This window comes from Pleurodeles waltl, chromosome 9 (genome assembly GCF_031143425.1).
Source record: "Pleurodeles waltl isolate 20211129_DDA chromosome 9, aPleWal1.hap1.20221129, whole genome shotgun sequence".
Taxonomy (NCBI): Eukaryota; Metazoa; Chordata; class Amphibia; order Caudata; family Salamandridae; genus Pleurodeles; species Pleurodeles waltl.
In genome coordinates this window covers 1,144,148,802-1,144,172,535 of record NC_090448.1, presented here as the reverse complement: position 1 = coordinate 1,144,172,535, position 23,734 = coordinate 1,144,148,802, and the positions used below count along the sequence as shown (strand labels likewise).

The 23,734-nt window shown below is 45.8% G+C and overlaps 1 protein-coding gene and 1 long non-coding RNA gene across 4 annotated transcripts in view; one reads left to right on the top strand and one right to left on the bottom strand.

The window, feature by feature from the left end:
* Window positions 1–23,734, top strand: part of RGS6 (regulator of G protein signaling 6) — a 964,496-nt gene that overhangs the window by 318,979 nt on the left and 621,783 nt on the right. The gene's annotated exons all lie outside the window — the stretch shown is intronic.
* Window positions 16,577–23,734, bottom strand: part of LOC138258795 (uncharacterized) — a 144,521-nt gene continuing 137,363 nt past the window's right edge. The window contains exon 5 of one of the 2 annotated variants that reach the window (XR_011198576.1): window positions 16,577–16,997. This is a non-coding gene — a long non-coding RNA (uncharacterized lncRNA). The remainder of the gene's footprint in view (window positions 16,998–23,734) is intronic. The other variant, XR_011198577.1, reaches the window with a different exon arrangement.

The window sequence follows — 23,734 nt, the reverse complement described above, 5'->3', positions numbered from 1 at the left end:
AGCAAGCCGATTGCCAATTTTTTCCACTAAAGTTTTGTTCCACACACCTTCATTTACAATTGTGAAAGGTGAGCCTGAGTCAGCATACATTGTAATTGGTACTCCACCAATATACATATTGCAAACAGGTTTATCCTTGGTGTTCGCCTCCATGATATTGAGAATGAAATTCTTATCCTCATCAATTCCTCTAGGTTTTTCTTCCATAACCTCCTTAACAACGTTATCACTCTCATATATACATTTAACTATTTTCTTTTTAGTTTTACAAACTTTAGCAAAATGGCCCACAATTCCACATTTGTTGCACTTCACCTTCAAAGCCGAGCACAATTTGGAGTGAGCTAAGTGATCCTTGTTATCACATCTGTAACATCTTCTTTCAGGTTCCCCACTCTGTAAGCCCTTGCGATTGGTCACTTTATAAATGCCATCCTCATTCTTCCCAGTAGATTTTAGTTCAGAAAAACATCTTTCAGAGATCTCTGCCTTCCTTACAATAGCTAGAATTTCTTCTAGAGAAGAGTCACCATTAACCCAAAGTCTTTCCTGAATGGATTGATTGTTGCAATGCATGACTACCTGATCTCTAATAAGTTTGTCATGAATTGTTCCAAATTTACAGTCAAGAGCCAGTTTCTTTAAATCTGCAACGTAGTCATCCACGTGCAAATTTTTTTCTTGTTTCCTTTGGAAAAATTTATAACGGACAATTCCCATACAAACTTTTGGAGCAAAATATTTGTCAAGGTCTAGCATTGCGGAATTGAAAGCACACACATCTCCACTTACAGGGTTTTTGGACATCTTATTATATGTTTTTAGACCCATTGGGCCCAAAGAATGCAAAAGGATCCTCTTTTTCTGTTCTGCAGACATCTTGTTATCAACATCAATAGCACCTAAATAATTAAAAAAATTGTCCTTCCACTCCAGCCATTTGATGGGCGGTGAATTACCAATGGCCCAAAATACTTGTGGGGGAACGATGGTAAAATTGGCTTGCGCCATATCAGAGACCAAAGATAAGGCACAAGGAATAACTTAATGCCTTAATTAACAATCAAAAAAAAAATATATATATATGTCCAACTCCTCCCTTCCCGGACCTGTTCACAATATATATATTACAGCCCTTAACGGTAGGATAAACCCTCTGTTACCTCCTTCTTACTTAAAAAAAAAATGATATAGTCTTACTTCTTCCTTCCTTTTTTTTTCCCTCTTTTTTTTTCTTGGATTGAGTCCTCTGTGTCAGGAACACACACGAAATCCCTCTTTAATTTCTGGAAGGAGTTATTCTTCGCGTCTTTATAAGGACGCTCGAAGAAGTGCAGGCCGAAGTTAATGTCTCCGTCGCCTAGGAGACAGTAGCGGAAGCAGCCTCCGTGCTCCGCGTCCCCGTGAATATGATTATTTAATAGCTAGCGTCTCCGTCTCCTAGGAGACACTAGCAGAAACGGGGCCCCCAGCGTGTGCGTAGCCGGGAAAGTGCACGTGAAGCGCCTGCGTCAGTCTCCTCAGCGTTGCCAAGGATACGCTCGAGAGACGGCCATGACAGCGCTAGAACCGAAAAAACTGGTTAAAAAAAAAAAAGATAAATAAAATAAACTGAAGACACCAAAGTTCACCAATAATCCTGCGACGGCGGATCAGGTCAGGAGGCACCACAGGCTCGGCACAGGAAACGAGTGCACAAGATCAGTTCTTTTTAACAGAATATCATGCGAAGATTCGTTGAAATCAACAACCACGTCGCCAAATTGAAGTGACGGTACATTGCAGACCTTTAGAGGTTTATTGAAGTCAGAAGTAAAAGGAACAGGTCCGTTGAGGGAAGATGCACAGGATCAACTGACTCCAGGAGATTCACGTACTAGAACGTGGAATCTTCCTAGGTCAGCATCCAAGAGCATTCCATAAAAGAAGCAGAACACACTACAGCATTCTGCACACACTATCGAAAATAATTCTCCAACCCTTTAAAAGGGAAGCTGCAGAGATATTCACTACAATATGCGCACTCAGTGCACAAAACTGTCATTTGTAATGCAGCATTTCTAGCATCAAAATCTAATATTTTGAAAAATCAGGGCTGTTTTTCAGCGGAAGAAAAAGCGTGCAGGTGAAATATTCTGTTCTGAATTGCATTTCCTCTGCAGGGGGTATAGATTAGATATAGTCAAGGCCTGTAACACTCAGTCCCTCCATCACTTTCTCTGCCTATCCATGTCCCTGGACATCTACCAAGCCTGTTTGTGTGCTGCCTGCCTGCATGTGCGTTGTGTGGAGCTGTGAGTGTGCATTCTGTGAGTGTGTGTGTGCTGTCTGCCTGCATGTGTGGAGCTGTGAGTGTGCATTCTGTGAGTATGTGTGTGTGCTGTCTGCCTGCATGTGTGAAGCTGTGAGTGTACATTCTGTGAGTATGTGTGTGTGCTGTCTGCCTGCATGTGCGTTGTGTGGAGCTGTGAGTGTGCATTCTGTGAGTATGTGTGTGTGCTGTCTGCCTGCATGTGTGAAGCTGTGAGTGTGCATTCTGTGAGTATGTGTGTGTGCTGTCTGCCTGCATGTGCGTTGTGTGGAGCTGTGAGTGTGCATTCTGCGAGTATGTGTGTGTGCTGTCTGCCTGCATGTGGGTTGTGTGGGGCAGTGAGTGTGCATTCTGTGAGGATGTGTGTGTGCTGCCTTCCTGCATGTGCGTTGTGTGGGGCAGTGAGTGTGCATTCTGTGAGTATGTGTGTGTGCTGCCTTCCTGCATGTGCGTTGCGTGGGGCTGTGAGTTTGGATTCTGTGAGTATGTGTGTGTTTGATCCTCTTCTGGTTCATGTACGTGCATAGGCATAGGTATGTGCATTTTTGTTAGTGTGTGTGTATACCTGGATGAATGAATGCCTGGAGTTGTCTGGAGATCTGTGTGCATAGGCACTGGTACGTCTGTATGTAAGGATCTTTAAATGACCCTGTGTACGTGTGTGCGTCATTGCCTGCATGTGTGTTGGTCTGTGTGTATGTGAGAGAGATCTTCATCACAGTGTGCCTGTGTGTTCAAGCACTATAGAAAAGACAAATCTATTGGCTTTGTCACTGTTTGTTTCCAATGACTTCAGTCCGTTTGTGAGGAGGTTTGTCAGACCATGGGTTGGTGGGGGCGATTCCATAGACGCCAGTGCCTCTGAGGCCACTAGGGCTTGGGCAGAGTGCACCTCTGAGACTGAGGGTCTCATTATGAACATGGCGGTCCAGACCGCCATGCCGGCGGTGGCGGAAATCACCGCCACCGGCATGGTGGTCTGGACCGCCATATTATGAACACAGGGAGACCGCCACAGGCAGCCCTCCGCCACTGCCGGGCTACCACCGCCAGGCAGCCTGACGATGGCGGAGTTCTCTATCCGACAGGGCAGTGCTGGATAAAGAACCCGGGTTTCTCCAGCCTTTCCCTGGTGGTTCCCCCACCAGGGAAGGGCTGGCGGAATGGGTGCCCCGGGGCCCCTGTGCACAGCCCCGTCACGCATGTCACTGCCTGATTTACGGGCAGTGATATGCGCGACGGGTGCGGCTGCACCCGCCGCACTGGGGCATTGACGATGGCTCCATGTGGAGCTGTCAGTAATGTCCTTGCCCAGCATTCCGCTGGCCTGGCTGGCAGAAACACTGTTTCCACCCACTGGCCCAGTGGAATGTTTATTATAGGCCCGGCGGGGTCTTCAAGGGGCTGGCGGTCTGTGTTTAGACCGTCAGCATGAACACGGCGGGGATTCCCGCCGTGTTCATAATGACCCCCTTAGTGTAGACTAGACTTTCAGAGCCTGACATCAGACTCCCTCATCTCTTTCCACCTGCCTCGTGACTGCTCAGAAGCAGCAGCCTCTTGAGGCTCCTCATGGACCAGCCCCTTGCCCCCTGCCTTGGCGCGCCTGGTACCCGGATGATAACACAAGTGAGAGCCGCTACTCCAGACTGCGCTTGAAGAACAAAGAGCGTGGTTGAGAGGCAGGAACATTACTCAGACCCCAGGATTAACTGCACAGATAAGAGATGTCCTAGGAACGGCGGTGCTTTCCGCTGGCTCCACTTTCACAGAATAATTTGACAAGTTAAGCATCCTGTTTGATGATTCAGAGGCTTGCAACTTAAAGCTGTCGTTTGATCGTGAGCTCGGGACACTGAACGCGCATAAATCACTCGTCGTCAATGCCAATAGCTGAGGCTTTTGTATAATGAAGAGTGTGTACTAAAGATTCACTACTGCACTCAGGTATTGGGTGGACAACGGCAATACAAACTTTACTCATACTGAGTCCAAGTACAGCCTGGGCAAAACAGTGCACAATCCCATTGCATACACAGGCAACAGCAGTGCAAGCTTCTGTCACATTCACTGTAGTACAACAGTGCTTCCTTGCACACAGTAAGCAGAAGTCCAGGCTCACACACACCAGCATGTACAACCCCAATCACACATTCATGAGTGTGCGCGCGTGCAAACACTCATACACCTACACTCATTTACACACACGCAGAGCACGGGCAACCCCATTGCAAGCTTCCCTCCAACACACAGAACTGGTATTGCTTGGAGAGCAGAGGGACAGTTTCCCTCCCAAATGATAGAAGTAGCTGTAGTGCAAGCTTCCCTCACTGACACAGCACCAGCCGCTTAACAAATGCCCCCATGGCCTCCGCAGTGCGGGGGGTGAGGTCAACTCCACAGGGCCCCCTTAGCACAGTACCCTGGCATGTGAGCTCCAGAGTGAGTTCGGAGAAGGGGCTCCCCATGTACTTTGCTGAAGGAGGGGTTCAAGTTTCATTACGCGACTGCACAGCACAGGCAAGGTACAGGCAGCTGCCGTACCCTGGGGCAGCACAGACAGTAGCAATGCAACCTTTCATCACAGCTGTGATGTCACGCCTGTGTCGCAACAGGCGCGTCAAGGCAGGGAAAGGACATCCCTGTTCAGCCAGTGGGGACACGCCCATCACTATCACTCGTTCATGGGCTTGCCTTTCCAAAATCCTTTGTTACCATTGTAAATGCTTTATGTATGTCCCTCCTTGGGGTGGTTTTGTCATCGTCTTGCAGACTGCCCTTGTTACAGGGATGATTGCCGATACGTTTGACTACGAGCGAACTTCTTTTTCTTTTTGTGTCTCTCCTTCGTGCTCATGGCAGCCACGGCGCTTTGAGTCAGCTCGCTTATGTCAACCGTTTTACTTTTCATCTTCAATTAATGTGGCAAGAAAAGTCCAGTTAGGAATTGACAACGCTAATAGCTCTAACTCGAACAAAAGCGAGACCCATTGCATTGCAACTTTACATGTTCCTTTCTCACTCTGATCCAGTTCTCTGACCTCTCGTGGTACACAGCGCCAAGACACCTTTGGGTAGCAGCGTGCTTTATAAGACTAATTACAAATATAAATGTGAACACAGATACTGCTGTTCAGGGGTAGGTCTTTGCTTCTAGAGACCACAGTCATCCCCTTGATATCTACAATTTTAGGAAGTCTGGTTGAGGTACAATGGAAGTGCTGAGGGGACTGGAATTCTTTGTTTTAAGCCTGAGGAGTAAATCAGTCCAAAACGATTGACAGCACTATGGAGGGAGCCTGAGCTCTCACTTTTAATATCTAAAACTTATTAATAAGTTAAGAAGTCTGTGGGGGGTGCATGGTAGGTTCCCTGGAGGCAGGGCTTCTATTCTGTAGTAGTAGGGTTACCAGGCCCAAGACGGCTGGGCGTGTAAACTCAAGGGGGGGACACTGTATGTGCCCGCTGGATATCTACAAATTTAAGAAGCCCTGGGGATCCAGTCGCTGGTTATGAGGGGTGGCCTTCTACTCTGGAGCAATAGAATTGACGGACCCGAAACGCCTGGGCGCGCGGACTCCAAGGCGCGAGCCTGTACCCGCCCACGGGATATCTACACATTTAAGACGTCTAGCGTATCCAGGACTGATAATGACACTGTGTCTTTGGTATAATTATCCTTTGTACTTGTTGGAGTCCAAAAGTGACTCACACATTGGGGATTGATATCTGAGCATTGCAATTGCATGCTTAATTGTGGGAACTGAAAGTACAGAGAGCTGAACAGTAGTTTAACGACATTGCTTAAACTATCTTCATGCTATTTCTGGTGAGGAGCTCCCAGATGGACCAAGCCATTTCATTTGCAGTCTTAACAAGCATCCACCAAATATTTCCCTGGCCGGTGGAGTCTGCATTCAACGTTCAATTAGTAGACGCTTAGATCTGCAAAGTGACGCCGGTAATAGCTGGTGTCATTACCACTCACGCGCAACGGATTTCAAGAGACTCCATGTGGACGCCCAGGCACTAGACTGAGAGCGGTAATGGGAGCGAGTGAATTTTTAGTGAGCACTATGTTCCCCTAACAGATTCTGGGCGCTAGACTAAAGGCATATAACGAAGTGTACTGAAACTAAAATAAGAAGGAATCTGCTATATGTATATTTTGTACTCCACACCTACTCTGAACATGGCACAATATTCACTGCTGATACAATGAGCTGTGCCTATACAGATGTATAAGGAATGAAACGGGCACCATACAATTGTATTGCTTTAGTGACATTTTATGTCATTTGTTAATGCAGTGGTTCCCAACCTTTTGACTTATGTGGACCCCAACTTTATCATTACAGGAGCCCAGGGACCCCCTCTGAATCATTATTGGAATCCGGGGACACCCCACAAATGTATTATTGGAAGCTGAGGACCTAATCCGTTAACACTATTTAATTTTCTAAGCAGTCGCGGACCCCCTGAGGACGCTTTGGAAACCACGGGCTTAATGTATGTGTTCTGTCTTATCCACTTGAGCAGACCACAGGATCATTTCACTTGTATGTCACTTTATAAAACAGGCTTCTTCTAGTTTTTGTTTCTGTATGCTTCGCTATATGAACGAGAATATACGAAGCTACATCAGTCTCTTGTGTGTTTGCAATCATTTATAGATGTGTCCAAGTTATAGGACAAAGTAGTAAACAATTGGCGCAATTTCGTCCTTTCCCCCAACAGAACCCATTGTAGCTATATAATATTACATACCCACGTTCTGAGGGACAGAGGGTCACCACATTGTAATTAATGGTTTCTATGGCTGTCTAGTCTTACCCATGAACCAACCGTGGTGTAGCATTACCTTGGAAGAAAAAATCGGGCCTGGTAATCAGTGAGATTTTTTCCCCCCTCCAGCTAAAGAACTATTAACTGACACAGGCATGTCCAATGCATGTCCAGAAAATGGGATCTATGCCAGATTTTTGGGGCATTCAGGGCATCATTACGAGTCTGGCTGTCTACTGAACGCCAGAGTCTCAGTGGCAATCAGACAACTGGCTAATGCGGAGGTCCGAGTGCCACATTATGACTGCGGCGGTTGCGCCACAGTCGGACCACCAGCCCCACCAGGATTAGTTGTCCCGGCGGTCTGGCAGTTGTGGTGGTCCTAATCTACCAGGGCTTCCCTGGGGATTACGACCACCTTCTCCACCAGCGATTTCATGGCAGTAACACCACCATGAAAAGGCTTGCAGAGACGAGGTGCAGGGGGCCTGCTTTGCAGACAGTAAACATTGCGACGGGTGCTGGCGCACCCTACGCACTGCAGCATTCCCGCCGGCAATACATTACAAGCCGGAGATAATGCTGTAGGCCGTTTCCTGCTGGGACAGCGGGCGGAAACTGAGGTTCCGCCCGCTGACCCAGCGGGAAACTTGTAATGGGTCCGACAGGGAGGCTCCCACACTGGCGGCAATCTCCCCGTTTGAACTTCGGCAGACAGGCTTTTGGATCCGCCGAAGTCATAAAGAGGCCCTCAGTGTCCATGTAAATTACTTCCATTTTAATTCATTAAATATAAGCTTATCTTGCATGGACATACTAAAAATCTGTCAGGGATCAGCTTCCAAGGACATAGGCTGGACTCCCCTGACCTAAGGGTACAGTCGTGTACCTGTGGTAAGAGGCAGCTCTTCATGTTCTTAGTCTTAGAAAGTGTCATTGTTCTGTGTTGAGGTGTCTCTATGAATCTAATTCTGAACATCCCTAACAGGATTTGCCATTTAATTACTGCTTGAAAGGAAGCTTTTTATCTGTATTCTTAAACATTGTTTTAAAGCATGAACAGACTATTTATGGCACAACAATAAAGAATGAGAAGTTCAGGAACAACATTGAATTCCCTATGACGTTAATTAGATTTAGGCTTGAAAAGATGTTTCTACCTATGTGTTTTTCTAAAGTATTAAATCACTAGATTGATATAGTATGCAAAGATTCTCATTGTCGGACCTTTCTTCTGTTTCCCTGTATTGTCTATATTGTCTTCCTCTTTAATTTATCATAGTATTTCATTCTCATTTATTTTTAATTTATGGTATTCAATAGCTAAATCCAGAATCTATTTATTACATGTAGAATATCAGAAATATTTGAAAATACACATTGATAAAATCTTTTAAAATTAATTTCATTTCATTATAGGCTATTTTCGTGACAACGCAATTTAATACTCTTACAATAAATGTTAAAAACAAGAACATTTCTGACGCTCTTCGTGAACAAGCACACACATTTTTCAAGTGTAGGCATATTGACCAGTAAGCCTGGTCCCCTGAGAGTGTCTCCCAGTACTTCCTAAACAATTCAGTTATTTTACGCAGCCTCTTTCATGGCTTAATGTTCCTGGTACCAACTCATGACAATAATTCCACAGGGCTCCATTCCTTTCAGCCGTACTGATGTTTCCTGGTCAAATGGAGCATGCAGTGAGCAATGTTCTTCAGGAAGAAACAGAGAAATACCCTGACCAGTCACTGTCTGTGCGAGTGTCAAAAAAATCAGCTTGATTCACCCCCTGAGAACTTTCACAGCTTGTATGTTGGACTGTTGGATGGGTTGTAGATCTGCCTGTCATTGGTACACACATTTTGAGCCATGTGTTTTGGAATGGAATGTAACATTTATGTATCGCTGGTTATCAGACAGGCCTGTTCCTATTGGAGCAGGGTCAAGGCTGATTTGCATATGGCTGGGTCCAAACTGAGGTGGCATGGTGTGCATTATACTGATGGATTGGGACTCAGTCCTACATGGTCAGCAGTGGCTGAGATTAAATTAACCATTCCATCCATCACTTTTTTGTATACTTCAGTGTGATGCTCTAAGCGGGATGGGTATGCCTCGACGTGGGTCCCGTGCTCACTGTGCCACTGGAAGCAAGCTATACACCAATAATGAGCCTTAATAAGGGCAAAACCGGTCTCGGGTGCTTTTGTTCTAGGTCAGGGAGGACCTGGCCTGGCAGTTAGAGCGGAGCTGTTCCTGGTAGGCAGGGTCAAGACTGATTTTCACATGGCTGGGTCCATCAGAGGTGGCATGGTGTGTAAAATGTCGATGAATTGGGATATGGCACAGAGTAATTACCAGTCGCTGATTTTCATTCAAGCATGCCACCCATCACTTTTTAGTATACTTCTGTGCTACAACAGCAACAACTAAAAACACATCAAATCAGAAAACATGAATCTAACATAGTTGCTCATAAGATCCCGTAAGCATTGTATCTGTTTTTTAGAGTGAAAAGAAAAAATCTACTTTTAGAATATCATACAAAAAAACACATATGCACATAACTGCTTCATTCATTCCAATAGGAGGTTTTTACAGGCACCAAGAAGAGCACAGTCCACATGCTTTTCAATAGAACAAGCACTGACAAAGCCAATGGGTCTCGTCTTTTGGATCTTTTGGGCCTATTTGCTTTGCCAATGCAGTTTGCCTACAGACAGCTTTTGGCTATTGCGGACAATAGCAGTACATCAAGTGGGCTTTGGGTCAGGCTGTGGTTTACATTTGGTTAGGTTTCTTGTCAGTCTCATTTGCTTGTTCTTATTCAATGGCTTCCCTTTCTCTTCTTGTTTGTCTCTTTCCTGGAGGATGGCTTCTTTACCATTCTTTTGATTGAATGACTTGTGTTATTCCATGGCTCAGTGAACTACTTTTTTTTCTTTCGGCACTCAATGGAAGTGCACGTTTCTTTCTCTCATGCTTGTTAACAGAATTGACTAAGTGCCTTATGGTTGATGGAGAACCACTCACTGCACTGGAAACCGTTTTTAGCCTCAACAATACATTGATTCTATATAAATCCTCACAGTTCAGCTTACAGAGAGGCAGCAGCAACTGATCTGGCCTGGTAAGCAGCCAGAGTCTCTGTAATTGTATAACCACCAAAATGACTGCTGAAGTTAGACACCACTGTGAGTAAAGTAACCAGTCTAGACTCTGTGGTTAGAAAGGCAGCTTCTTTGTTGTTTATACATCAGGATATGTTCAGGAAACATCAGGTAGAGTTTTAGGTTACAAGTATGGGAGGCAACTGTGGCAACCCCACTATCACGCGCCAATAAAACAGATTTGCGCATGTCACAGCTCTCCACAGCGTGTGCTGATGGCTTCAGTCTGTTCTCTCTGTAACACACACATCACATGCAGGTATTCTCTCTCATGACAGCAGTTAGACACCTGCTGAGGGAATAGTCACCTCCAGCCTGCTACCTTCCCACTCATATGTGCCAGCATTTTTCCAAGGCACCTGGAGGCCGGAGACATCCAATCACGAAACAGCAGACCACCCCAGCGTACCCTACCGACTCTGGAGTCCGACTGTTCACTGCTGCCTACCCGGGCCTGTCATTCACGCTTGAAAGAGTAAACAAAGAGCCAAACCCCAGGCAGTTGGTGTGTGTGTGTATGTGTGTGTGTGTAGTAAATTAAATGCAGTTGGTGCAGGCAGGCTGGACCCAAGTGCCACTGCACCTGCTGCACTACTGTACAGCTACTGTGCGTGACCCAACATGACTCAACTCATCAGCTTGCATGTTAGGGGCATCAATGGTTTTGCACAGTGGTGTAACATAAAATGATGCTGACCGCAAAACGTGATATGGGGCCCCCCAAGTCTCCAATATCTCCAAATTATTCATAGGCTACATGGGGCTCCCTGAAGGTGTGTGGGGGCCTAGAAGGTTGGCCCCCCCATGCCACCTGGGCATGGGTTACGCCCATGCCCCTACTGACAGCAAATACAGAAACATCTGAAGGATAGTGAGGCCTCCTTCAGGATAATCACCATGTGAGAAAAAATTGGGGAGGAAACAAGATTGCTTTGCTTTTGTAATTAATACTCAAAGCCAAACAGTAAGGGTGAACATCAGAGACAGCCTTCCCAGCATTTGCAGTTTCCTATCAGTTGTTTGCATTAATTACCCAGGATATGCTCTCACGTTGCTATAATAATGAGGTTACTGCTGCCTTTGAGTGTAGCCTAAAGCTCTCAATTTTTCCTTTTATGTGGGTCCAAGAACTACTATACGATTCTGGGCCCTTTGGAGGATCAGATGTTGTTGCTGATGCAGTGGTCTAGAGGAATCCTTACAGGGGTCAGACTGTTTGCTAATTTCAGTACTTTTCAAATGTACTTAATAGAACACTGTCTCGTTTGCAGATAATAGTGTTTCTTTATGCAGTTCTTCATCTTCAGATTGTATGCAACCTCTATGTAGCCTCCTCCGTAATTCCATAAATAATGGCCCTTACTTTCAGTTGTTGTCTTTGCTTTTCTTTGCAATTACCATCTCTTTACTTTCCATCCTCTTTCCAGCCTGCTTTAAGGGCCTAATTACGAGTGCGGCGGTCCTTGGATCGCCACACTTGCGCTGACTGTCGGACTGTCGCATTACGAGGTTGTCAGGCAGTACCCCCCAACTTACTGCTGTCTCTGTCGGGATCTGAACTGAACTCAGCACCGCCCTGCTGATTACACTGTCTTAGCATTTAGGATGCTACTCCATGCAGGGTGGGTGGTTGAAAGTGTGTTGTCCTTGCTTTGATTGTATGTGGGAAGTGTTTCCATGTCATGCAAGATGGCCAATGTGATGCGGTTATTGAGTTATGTGACACAGTACTTAGCAGTGTGATGGATGAAGAGGGGTGGGCGTGCAGTGTATGGTTTTCAGTAAGTTGGCACCTTTGTGCACCTCTGCAGGGCCTTTTATTGAATTTATTATGATCATAGCCCTTTTTTGAGAAAAAATGTTGCTGGCAGCCATTACAGGACTCTGGGACTTAGTCCACTGTCCTGAAGTTAAAAAAGAAAAACAATATGAAGAGGTAGAGTAGAGATACCCTGTCCACCCTAGGCCTCATAGAGGTTGCCCAGATGGGCCTCCCCCTCCAAGAGCCTAAAACAAAATATTGGTAAAAAAATATGCAATCCCACGGAACTCTCACGGGATTAAAAAAAAAAAAATGGCATTTAGGAAGCATTTATTAGGTTTAAGCCCCCGGGATCCCACCTCCAGGGTTGGGTTCATAAAGGCAAAGGTGCTGCATGCTCCCACTCCCCGAGCCTCCAGAGGCCTCGGGGAGCCCACCCCTGGGGCTCAAATGAGTTTATAAGTTTGCAAATTTTGGCCGCATATCCCCCTTAACCAACCCTCCAACGGCACTGGGGAGCCAACCCGTGCGGCTAACATTTTACAAAATGGGACGGGGCAATGGCTTGGGGAGCCCCCAACCAGAGCCTTTTAATGGCCCCAGGTCTGGCTCAAATGCTCTGTCCCCGAGTGCCCAACTTTGGGACATAGTGGTTATCCTGCCCGCAACGCCATGGACAGGCAATCCTGTGTTTGCGCTCGCTTAGGAGGAGCATTTTCGAAACTCCTGCCAAGCAGGAGCAAACACCAAGCCTGCTTCCAGCTGGCTGGAGCTTTGAAAATGCTCCCAGCAGCTTGGAGCAGACTTTTGATCTGTTTCCCTGCCCAAAGTGATGTGGGCCGGGAAACAGATAAAAATATTGATCCTGCTCAAGTGGTGCAGCATTAGTAGCTGCTCCCTCCGGACGGGAGCAATACCAGCTCCTGCTGCATGCAGGGAGCCGGCAGGGGTCATGGCTGCCTTGTTGCTCCCTCCGCTGCCCCCTAACAAGAATATGGTGGGTGCCCTGGGTGGGACAGTGCCACACATATCCTTTTTTTTATTGCAGAGAATTCAGATAAGCAAAGAGACAGATAAAGAATTGTATTTATGAGAGTTGTGGTCAAATGTGCAAAGACATTCTATAATCACAAACCCTGAAATTTGCACAATCAGAGGGTCTGTGACCACGAAATAGCTTTTTTCGTAATTGATAAACCGATTTTGTGAGTTGACAAAGTCTTTCTGACTCACGAAATGGGTTTTGCAAAGGTCTGCATTACGATTGCCATCGAAAACCACTGATCAGTTACCAACACCCTAAAGGATATGTTAACTGAGTTGCTAAAGGGTGTTTCTTATGGACCTCAGGGGATACAGGCTGCATTGAATTGGACCAATGCACCTCCTAGTTTATTACCAATGGGAAATCATTTTTGGAAAGCAGCACCAGTTGCTTAAAGAAACATGGGCTGTTTTAAAAGAAAACACATGTAGGAGTGCAAACACAGAGATGGGGGTCCGCTGTTTAATGCATGTCACTATCCCTGTGTTTGCAGCTAATCCCAGAGGGTGCAAATTGGGATGTGGCTAATAGTCATTTTGCGACTCCCTGTAACTGGAGATTTTGTGACGCTCATGTTAGTACATAGGTAACATCGCAAAGTAAGAAACAGATTTCAAAAGGTCATGTGCAATTTGAAACCACTTTCCTGACCATCCTCTTCGTACATCAGACCCCTAGAGTGGAATCATGGAACAGGGGACCCCTATATGACATTCTTCATAAGCTGCAGTGGGTCAATATTTCAATTGAATGGTCATTTGACCAGTCTGGTTTTGAGAAGCTTCTTTAAGGAACAAAGTGGAATGCTCTAGAAAGTTTGTGTGTATTCATCAGATACAAGGAAGTGGAATGTAATACCTTCATCTGTGAAGTTAGGCAAAATGCAAACGCCACCCATGGCCCAAACGGCTGGACTATTTTGCAGTCGCAGGATATCCCGCTCATGGAGGGGGGTGCATCCTGCAACAGAAAACCTTCAGCGGACCTAGAGTTATGATGGAGGACGGGTGGAGGTTGAAGGGGGGGATCCTGCAACAGGAAACCTGCAGCGGATCTACAGTTATGCTGGAGGGTGGGTGGGGGTTGGGCAAGGGACAGAGTGGAGGCTTGGGGGAGGGGCTGAATTCTGGGACTGTGCACACTGGGTTGCATGGGGGGATGGGGCTCCAGGCTGTGCACACAATACTTATTTCATTTCCTCCATGATAAGATGAGCGGCTTTGATGTCACATCTGACCCCGGGAAGAACGTGGCTCGCTATCAGACAAATGACATTTACAAAAATACCTGGCTGTGTGCTGTCTTTCTGTTCAGAGGAGTCTGCTTTATCTTATTCAGCCCCAGGCCATCCATTCTAATAACAAATGTGCAGTTCAGGATTTCAGTGGTGTGAGGCCTTCGTACCAGTATTATCTTGAGCCATCTCTTGAAGTGACAGGCCAACAGGCAACATAATTTTATCTCACTGCTGCCAGGTAACACTGACCGTCTGCTAGAGGCAAATTTGTTATGTTATATATAACTCACAACATGCTCTTATTCAATGATATATATATATGTGTGTGTGTGTGTATATATATATATATATATATATATATATATATATATATATATATATATATATATATGTATATATCACATAAAAACACAATCATTTCCTCGGAGTGCGGACGATACGGGACAGCGGTTCTGGCCGGGCTCCGAAACGCCCGAATTAACTTATACCGAACACTCCCTTCCAATACGAAGAGAACCAGGACACAGATCAGGCTTTTGCCGAAACGCGTTGGAGTTTTTGTTTGCTTAATTAAAAATTGGATTTCTATTTACGGAAGTGTCCTGGTTCTCTTCGTATTGGAAGGGAGTGTTCGATATATGTATATATATAAATGTGTATATATATAAAAAATATATTATATACACATGCGTATATGTATAAAGGCTGACTAATTAGAGTATTCAACTTTTTTGCTTCGAACCTACGTGAGAAGTGTATACATATCATGAGTTATGACCACTGAGGTGCGGTTATCGTGTTATGAGAGTCAGCGCTTAGTAGTGTGATGGATGAGGACACATTTTATAATAAGTGTAAGGCTGGCAGGTCTGGTTAGCTCTCCAGGTCCCTTTATTGTGTTTGTAGCTTATCGTTTAGGTTCTTGATCCGATTTCCTATGTTGCTTGTGGCAACAGATTGTCCACTTAGTAATCTTATGGATCCGCACGAGGGAACAAGTGTCAAGAAATAGTGAGGGGGGGTCAGATTACAGTCCTCCTATGTATGATTGCCTATATGAGATATCGACGGAAGAGATGTGTCAAGAAGCTACATTATTATCATCCTCTATGTCATTATAGGATTTGTGTTCACAGAATGTGACTACTTGGGACCTTCAGGGTGGACTGTGTAAGAGTCTCCCATTGACCAGCAATTTGTGGCAGGTCTCATTGGCCTCGGCAGGCCTGCTAGTTAGTATTGAGTGGTTAGTTAAGCATGCTAGTATAGCCTGCATATGTGCCATCCAGCTGCCAGCAAGGTTCCACAGGTCCTTTTATACATTATAAGCCTGTCCCATAGACGATGAGGGATCAGGTACTGAATTGGTATATGGCAAGCCAACATGGATTTTATCTAACTGAGATAGGGAGGACTGTCGTAAAGTCTAGATTAACTGTCCTTTGTTCTGTGGTGAGATGTAGAAGTTGGAAGGCTGGAAACACAAGCTAGAATAGCATTTGTTATTATAGATTTATTGTTTTAAGGGGATATCATGATCTGTGGTGCTAACCTGTAGTGCAGTCTTGCATTTGTTTCTGTGTTTAAATTTAATTTGTAGGTAAAGTTGTCCTTTTCCTTGGGAAGCTTTATGTACCATGCAAAGTATTTGAATGTTGTCTAACTACAGATATGAGGATTTCCCTTGAGGAACAGGGTCAAGACTGATTTGCATATGGCTGGGTTCAAACTGGGGTGGCATGGTGAGCAGAATAATGGATGGATTACACCCAGATCTGTGACTGAGAGTGAATGTTTGATTGGTCCTGCATTCCGTCCATCCAGTTACGCTATCCCACAGTGTTTGTGTTTTGCTTTGCTTTTGCCGCCCTAAGTGCGCCGGCTATGCCCAGACGTGGGTCCCGGGCTCACTGTGCCACTGGATTCAAGCTAGCCTGGCTGATGAGGGGTGAAACCCCGAACCGGGCCCAGGATGCTTGTTTCCGGTCCAGGGAGAACCTGGCCTGGCAGTTCGGGTGGGACTGTTCCCATGAGGAACATTGTCAAGACTGATTTGCATATGGCTGGGTTCAAACTGGGGTGGCATGGTGAGCAAAATAATGGATGGATTAAACCCAGATCTGTGACTGGGGGTGAATGTTTGATTGGTTCCGCATTCCATCCATCCAGTTACGCTATCCCACAGCGTTTGTGTTTTGCTTTGCTTTTGCCGCCCTAACTACAGATAGCCATTGAGGTATGTGCAAGACTGATGTCATGTGTTCTCTCTGTGTAGGTAGAAGAAGAGTCTTGCTGTTGAGTTTTGGATTTATTGAATTGTGCAAATCATGATACGTGATGACAAGGTATTGGCTACTGGATAGCTGAGTTTGGCAATAACAAGAGTAAAGACATATTGTTGTCTTTGTTGATATTCAATGTATGGGAAGATGCGTTGCAGCATTTTCTATGTGTAGAAGGTGCTCCCTCGACTTCATCAGCATGTGGTATTAGGAACGGATCTGAGTCCATGATTCCATGATTACTCCTGGGATATTCACTTCTTTTGAGGAAGATGGTGAGGCTTTAAGTTCCATATGTCTGCAGGCCGGTCAGTCTGTCCATTTCCATGGTGAAAAGTTGATGTCTCCATGTTGTGTTCTGGTGGCTTTTCTGTTGCACGTCGACCCACACAAGTAGGGTACCTGTTTTGTATCGGAAGAAGTGTGGAAACACAAATTAGTATAATATTTGTTATAATCTATTGAATTTATAAAAAAATGTATGTCCAGATTTCTAAAGATAAGCCAATATGGAAGAAAAGACACACATTGCAAAATTACCTCTCAAACATATGATAGTATGTGTAGCCTCATATTCAGGTGTACAAATAACCACTATTCCTACACTGAATATCTTGTATACATTTAACAAATGCATAGATTTCCTTCATACCCATTTCTTTTTCATTAGGTTTTACTATATAAATTGAAACATAAGTGGTACACAACAAAAAAATCATTGTAAGCTGCATCTCAGTTGCTGGCATAATGGTATATTATTTTTATCAATAAGGCATAGGGGGAAAAATCATAGAAGACAATGTTGTCACCTATTTCTGATTTATTTTAATTATTTTTATCCAACAATTAGTTCCTTTGGGAAAACCATCAGTGAAGCACAAAAATGACCCCTTGGTAAATTTAGAATTTTGTTGAGTTTTCACAACTGATTAGCAATCTGGGTTCATACATGAGTTTCACAACTGTTTTAACAACAAACTGTAAGTAGGCAGAAATGACAAAAAATAGTCACCTACTTAGAAAAATGCAAAAACAATGGTAAACATTATTTTTCACGACTCTGTTCCTGAAAGCTGGGCGGCTGCTGATCTTAGCACAGCAATCCTTTTGTTGATGAAATTTGTAGAAAACCAACATAGGCTTACTTACACAACACTTGTTCCCATTCCTGTTTTTCCAAAAACCCTAAAATGTTGCTATATTTTGGCTATTTTCTCCATTCCCTCCAGGATACTGTACAAATACTAGGTACTCTTAGAATCCTCAGCATGCGTGAAAAAAGAAAACAGGACAGAAATTTAGCCTGGATTCCTGATGTGGGGAAAAGTTCTCAAGGCTTAAGGACAGCATTTGCCAAAAAGCAAAAATAATTCAGCACTGGAGTGGGAAAACCCTCAACCGTTAATGCTTTGAATTGTGCTGAACAGTTAGTTCCACAGCTTGGCAGCTAGTACATTGGCCTGGGAGGACTTTTGGTAACTCCTTGTTACTCTTGTAATACGAAATTCATGGTAAATTAAAATTCCGCCGCTCTGCCAGGGGAACTGAACATTTTGCGGTGCTTTCTAAAGTTTAGAAACCAGTAGATATCAATCGGTGCGCATACTCTCCATTTTAATCACTGCACAGTATGTATGAAAGGCACCAAGGGCCAGATGTAGCAAAGGGTTTTTCCCATTCTGTGTCAATGGGAAAATGTGTTCGGACATATGGCCTCAAGTGATCGGCAGGTGTTCTGAAGTTTAGGGAAAGAGGTGGGACTGGTGAGCAGCCTTTGGATTAAGGAACCCAGGTGTAGAAGGCGTACGGGGAGCATTGGGGCATGAGTAGGGGATCTGGATGGTGAGCTTATGAGAACTCTGGTGTTAGGGGGGTGGGTATGGTTGTAAAGGCTGCTTGTAGGAAGTGGGGTGCTACAGGTGCCGGGATGCACAGTGAGCTCAATGGGTGAGGGGGAAGGTGTGACCTGGGTGTCTACTGATCATGCACTTGTGCCTTGCTCTAATTTTTAACTGTCTCCATGCAAGTCATATTGTTAGTGTCTGCTGTTGTGGTTGAGTTTGTCCTGTGGGATGGTTTCCTTTAGTTAGTTTGCCGAGAGACCAGTAATAGTGTTTCTCACCCTGTAGATGTGTATGAGATCTGTACACAGGAGAGCTAGTTCCCTACAACCAGTAACAGGTGCTCCCTGCAGCAGTGAGTGTGAGAAATTAGCCTCTTTCTAGCCCTGTTACCCCCACTTTTGGCCTGTTTGTGAGTATATGTCAGGGTGTTTTCACTGTCTCACTGGGATCCTGCTATCCAGGGCCCAGTGCTCATAGTGAAAACCCTATGTAGTCAGTATGTTTGTTATGTGTCACTGGGACCCTGCTAGCCAGGACCCCAGTGCTCATAAGTTTGTGGCCTATATGTATCTGTCCCTGTGTGATGCCTGTCTCACTGAGGCTCTGCTAACCAGAACCTCAGTGGTTATGCTCTCTCTGCTTTCCAAATTGTCACTAACAGGCTAGTGACCAATATCACCCATTCACATTGGCATACTGGTACACCCATATAATTCCCTAGTATATGGTACTGAGGTACCCAGGGTATTGGGGTTCCAGGAGATCCCTATGGGCTGCAGCATTTCTTTTGCCACCCATAGGGAGATCTGACAATTCTTACACAGGCCTGCCAGTGCAGCCTGAGTGAAATAACGTCCACGTTATTTCACAGCCATTTACCACTGCACTTAAGTAACTTATAAGTCACCTATATGTCTAACCTTCACCTGGTGAAGGTTGGGTGCAAAGTTACTTAGTGTGTGGGCACCCTGGCACTAGCCAAGGTGCCCCCACATTGTTCAGGGCAAATTCCCCGGACTTTGTGAGTGCTGGGACACCATTACACGCGTGCACTATACATAGGTCACTACCTATGTATAGCGTCACAATGGTAACTCCGAACATGGCCATGTAACATGTCTAAGATCATGGAATGGAGAGACAATTCCATGATCCCCCGGGTCTCTAGCACAGAATCCGGGTATTGCCAAACTGCCTTTCCGGGGTCTCCACTGCAGCTGCTGCTGCTGCCAACCCATCAGACAGGTTTCTGCCCTCCTGGGGTCCAGGCAGCCCTGGCCCAGGAAGGCAGAACAAAGGGTTTCCTCTGAGGGAGGGTGTGACACCTTCTCCCTTTGGAAATAGGTGTGATGGCTGGGGAGGAGTAGCCTCCCCCAGCCTCTGGAAATGCTTTGATGGGCACAGATGTTGCCCATCTCTGCATAAGCCAGCCTACACCGTTTTAGGGATCCCCCAGCCCTGCTCTGGCGCGAAACTGGACAAAGGAAAGGGGAGGGACCACTCCCCTGACCTGCACCTCCTTGGGGAGGTGCCCAGATCTTCTCCAGTGTGCCCCAGACTTCGGCCATCTTGGAAACAGAGGTGTTGCTGGCACACTGGACTGCTCTGAGTGGCCAGTGCTAGCAGGTAACGTCAGAGACTCCTTCTGATAGGCTCTTACCTCTCTTAGTAGCCAATCCTCCTTCCTAGGTAGCCAAACCTCCTTTTCTGGCTATTTAGGGTCTCTGCTTTGGGGTATTCTTCAGATACGAAATGCAAGAGCTCACCAGAGTTCCTCTGCATCTCCCTCTTCACCTTCTGCCAAAGGATCGACCGCTGACGGCTCAGGACGCCTGCAAAACCGCAACAAAGTAGCAAAGATGACTACTGCAACCTTGTATCGCTTCATCCTGACGGCTTTCTCGACTGTTTCCTGGTGGTGAATGCTCTGGGGGCAGCCTGCCTCCTTTCTGCAGCAGGAGCTCTGAAGAAATCTCCTGTGGGTCGACGGAATCTTCCCCCTGCAACCGCAGGCAACAAAAGACTGCATCACCGGTCCTCTGGGTCCCCTCTCAGCACAACGAGCGTGGTCCCTGGAACTCAGCAACTCTGTCCAAGTGACTCCCACAGTCCAGTGACTCTTCAGTCCAAGTTTGGTGGAGGTAAGTCCTTGCGTCCCCAAGCTAGACTGCATTGCTGGGTACCGCGTGATTTGCAGCTGCTCCGGCTCCTGTGCACTCTTCCAGGATTTCCTTTGTGCACAGCCAAGCCTGGGTCCCTGACACTCTAACCTGCAGTGCACAACCTTCTGAGTTGTCCTACGGCGTCGTGGGACTCCCTTTTGTGACTTCGCGTGGACTCCAGTTCACTCCTCTTCTAAGTGCCTGTCCCGGTACTTCTGCGGGTGCTGTCTGCTTCTGTGAGGGCTCCCTGACTTGCTGGGCGCCCCCTCTGTCTCCTCGTCCAAGTGGCAACATCCTGGTCCCTCCTGGGCCACAGCAGCATCCAAAAACCCTAACCGCGACCCTTGCAGCTAGCAAGGCTTGTTTGCGGTCTTTCTGCGTGGGAACACCTCTGCAAGCTTCTTCACGACGTAGGACCTCCATCCTCCAAAGGGGAAGTTCCTAGTCCTCTTCGTTCTTGCAAAACACCAAGCTTCTTCCATCCAGTGGCAGCTTCCTTGCACCCTCAGCTGGCATTTCCTGAGCTCCTGCCCACTCTCGACACTGTCGCGACTCTTGGACTTGGTCCCCTTGTCTTACAGGTACTCAGGTCCAGAAATCCACTGTTGTTGCATTGCTGGTGTAGGTTTTTCTTGCAGAATCCCCCTATCACAACTTCTGTGCTCTCTGGGGGTTGTAGGTGCACTTTACACCTACCTTACAGGGTCTTGGGGTGGGCTATTTTTCTAACCCTCATGGTTTTCTTACAGTCTCAGCGACCCTCTACAAGCTCACATAGGTTTATGGTCCATTCGTGGTTCGCATTCCACTTTTGGAGTATATGGTTTGTGTTGCCCCTATACCTATGTGCTCCTATTGCAATCTATTTTAACTTTACACTGCTTGCATTACTTCCTTTTGCTATTACTGCATAATTTTGGTATTGTGTACATCAGTGGTTCCCAACCTGTGGTCTGGGGACCCCTGGGGGTCCACGAAGCCTTCTCAGGGGGTCCGCAAATGTGTAGAAAATTAAAAAATATTAACAAATATTTACATATTAGGTCCCCAGCTTCCAGTAATGACTCAGGCGGGGGTCCCCGGATTTCAATGATGATTCATTGGGGGTCCCTGGGTTCCACTAATGTTAAAGTGGGGGTACACAGAAATCAAAAGGTTGGGAACCACTGGTGTACATATATCTTGTGTATATTTGTCATCCTCATACTGAGGGTACTCACTGAAATACTTTTGGCATATTGTCAAAAAAATAAAGTACCTTAATTTTTAGTATATCTGTGTATTGTGTTTTCTTATGATATTGTGCATATGACACCAGTGGTATAGTAGGAGCTTTACATGTCTCCTAGTTCAGCCTAAGCTGCTTTGCCATAGCTACCTTCTCTCAGCCTTAGCTGCTAGAAACAACTCTTCTACACTAATAAGGGATAACTGGACATGGTGTAAGTACCTCTGGTACCCACTACAAGCCAGGCCAGCCTCCTACAGTGAGTGGCTATTAACCAGGTTATCAGGTGGAAGGCAGACAGTCAGAGTTCCTGGTTGAAGGCCTGTTCCAGGCCCTAACAAACCCAACAGAGGACCCCCTTAATCTGTCACCCTTCACCTGAACACCTGGGCTGGATGCCCTCAAGGGTTTGTTTCAGTTGCAGTAAAAACTACTTACCTTAACCAATGACAGCCATAGCCCTTGGGACCAATGGGAGACGTAACTCTAGCAGTCAGGGTACCTTGACCAATGGGAGCCATACCCCATCGGTTCAATGGAAGACTTAGCCTTAGCAGTCGGGTGACCTCAGTCCAATGGCTTTCCTTACCTCAGGGTCCAAAAGGAGCCCTAGCCCTAATATTTAGGTGACTTGTGCCCAATAAGAACCTTAACCCTAATGGTCAGGCGATTGCCCAATTGGAACCCTAACCCTAATGGTCAGGCAGTCAAGGACCAATGGGAGCCCTAACAGTAACAGTCAGGTGACTTATGCCCAATTGAAACCCTAACCCGAGTGGTCATGTGATCATCAGGTGCTTTGGGCCACCGTGGTCCCTGCCCAGCTACTTGGGCTAGAGGTGGAGTGACAAATGGGCAGCTCTGGCCTACCACGTGCCTTTGGTAAGAGACAGGCCCAGCAAACTTTAAGCTCGTAGCCTGTAGCTTATGTGAGCAATTAAGGAATTTAACATTCGTTTTTGCACATAACCCTTCTCCTAATCCCCAAGACAACTGCTGCACGAGGCAAAACAGATTCAGCACTGGCAAGTGATTATACGGGCAGTTCACAGAAAAAATGAATTCTTTCCCCTTTTGCATTTTCTTGTTATTTTTTTAATCCACTGGCTAAACATTGGAACAGGCGAATACTGACGGTTTGTAGTGCGGTGAAAAATTTCACCCACCCCCTGCCCTCGACAGAAGTTGCAACTAACGAATTTAATATATATGCTTGTAGAACAAACTTCCTACTTGCAAACCTGGCTTTGGGCGGTTAATTGTAAGGCCAATTCACTGTCGAAATTAATTTAATATATCCTCTTTATAATTTATTTTTGTTTGCTTTTTTTTCCTTTAAAAATTGAATTATGGAATTTTGCACCACTAAATATTAAAACTGTGCTACATTCTGAAGATAAATTTCACCCACCCCTACCCACGGAAGAAGTTGTAACCGATGGGTTTAATACATCCGCTTGCAGCGCATACTTTTGTATATTTTACATGCTGTTTTGTGTACTTTGACATTTTTCCCATTAAACAATCCTTCATTTAATATTCTCTTATTGGCGCTTCGGTACATAATTTCACCGCTCAGGCACGTATCGATCAGGCAGCCTCGGACAGTTCGTATTGATCGCTCCACGGAGCTCCAACACGTTTGTATTGATCACGCACACGCCGGTGGCGTCCTAGTCCATCAGTGTCACAGCGCCCCATCAGACATGACACACATGCAAAGTGATGCACGCGGATTTACATCCACCAGCCACACGCTACCTGGCGCACGAGTGTCACAGTTGTGCGATCCAGAAATATTCCCAACATATTCAGATGTAAATTTTGTTTTGGGCATGGGCAGCTGCCATACTCAGAACAACCTGACATTCGGGTATTTTAAGAATATTTACAATCACAACACTG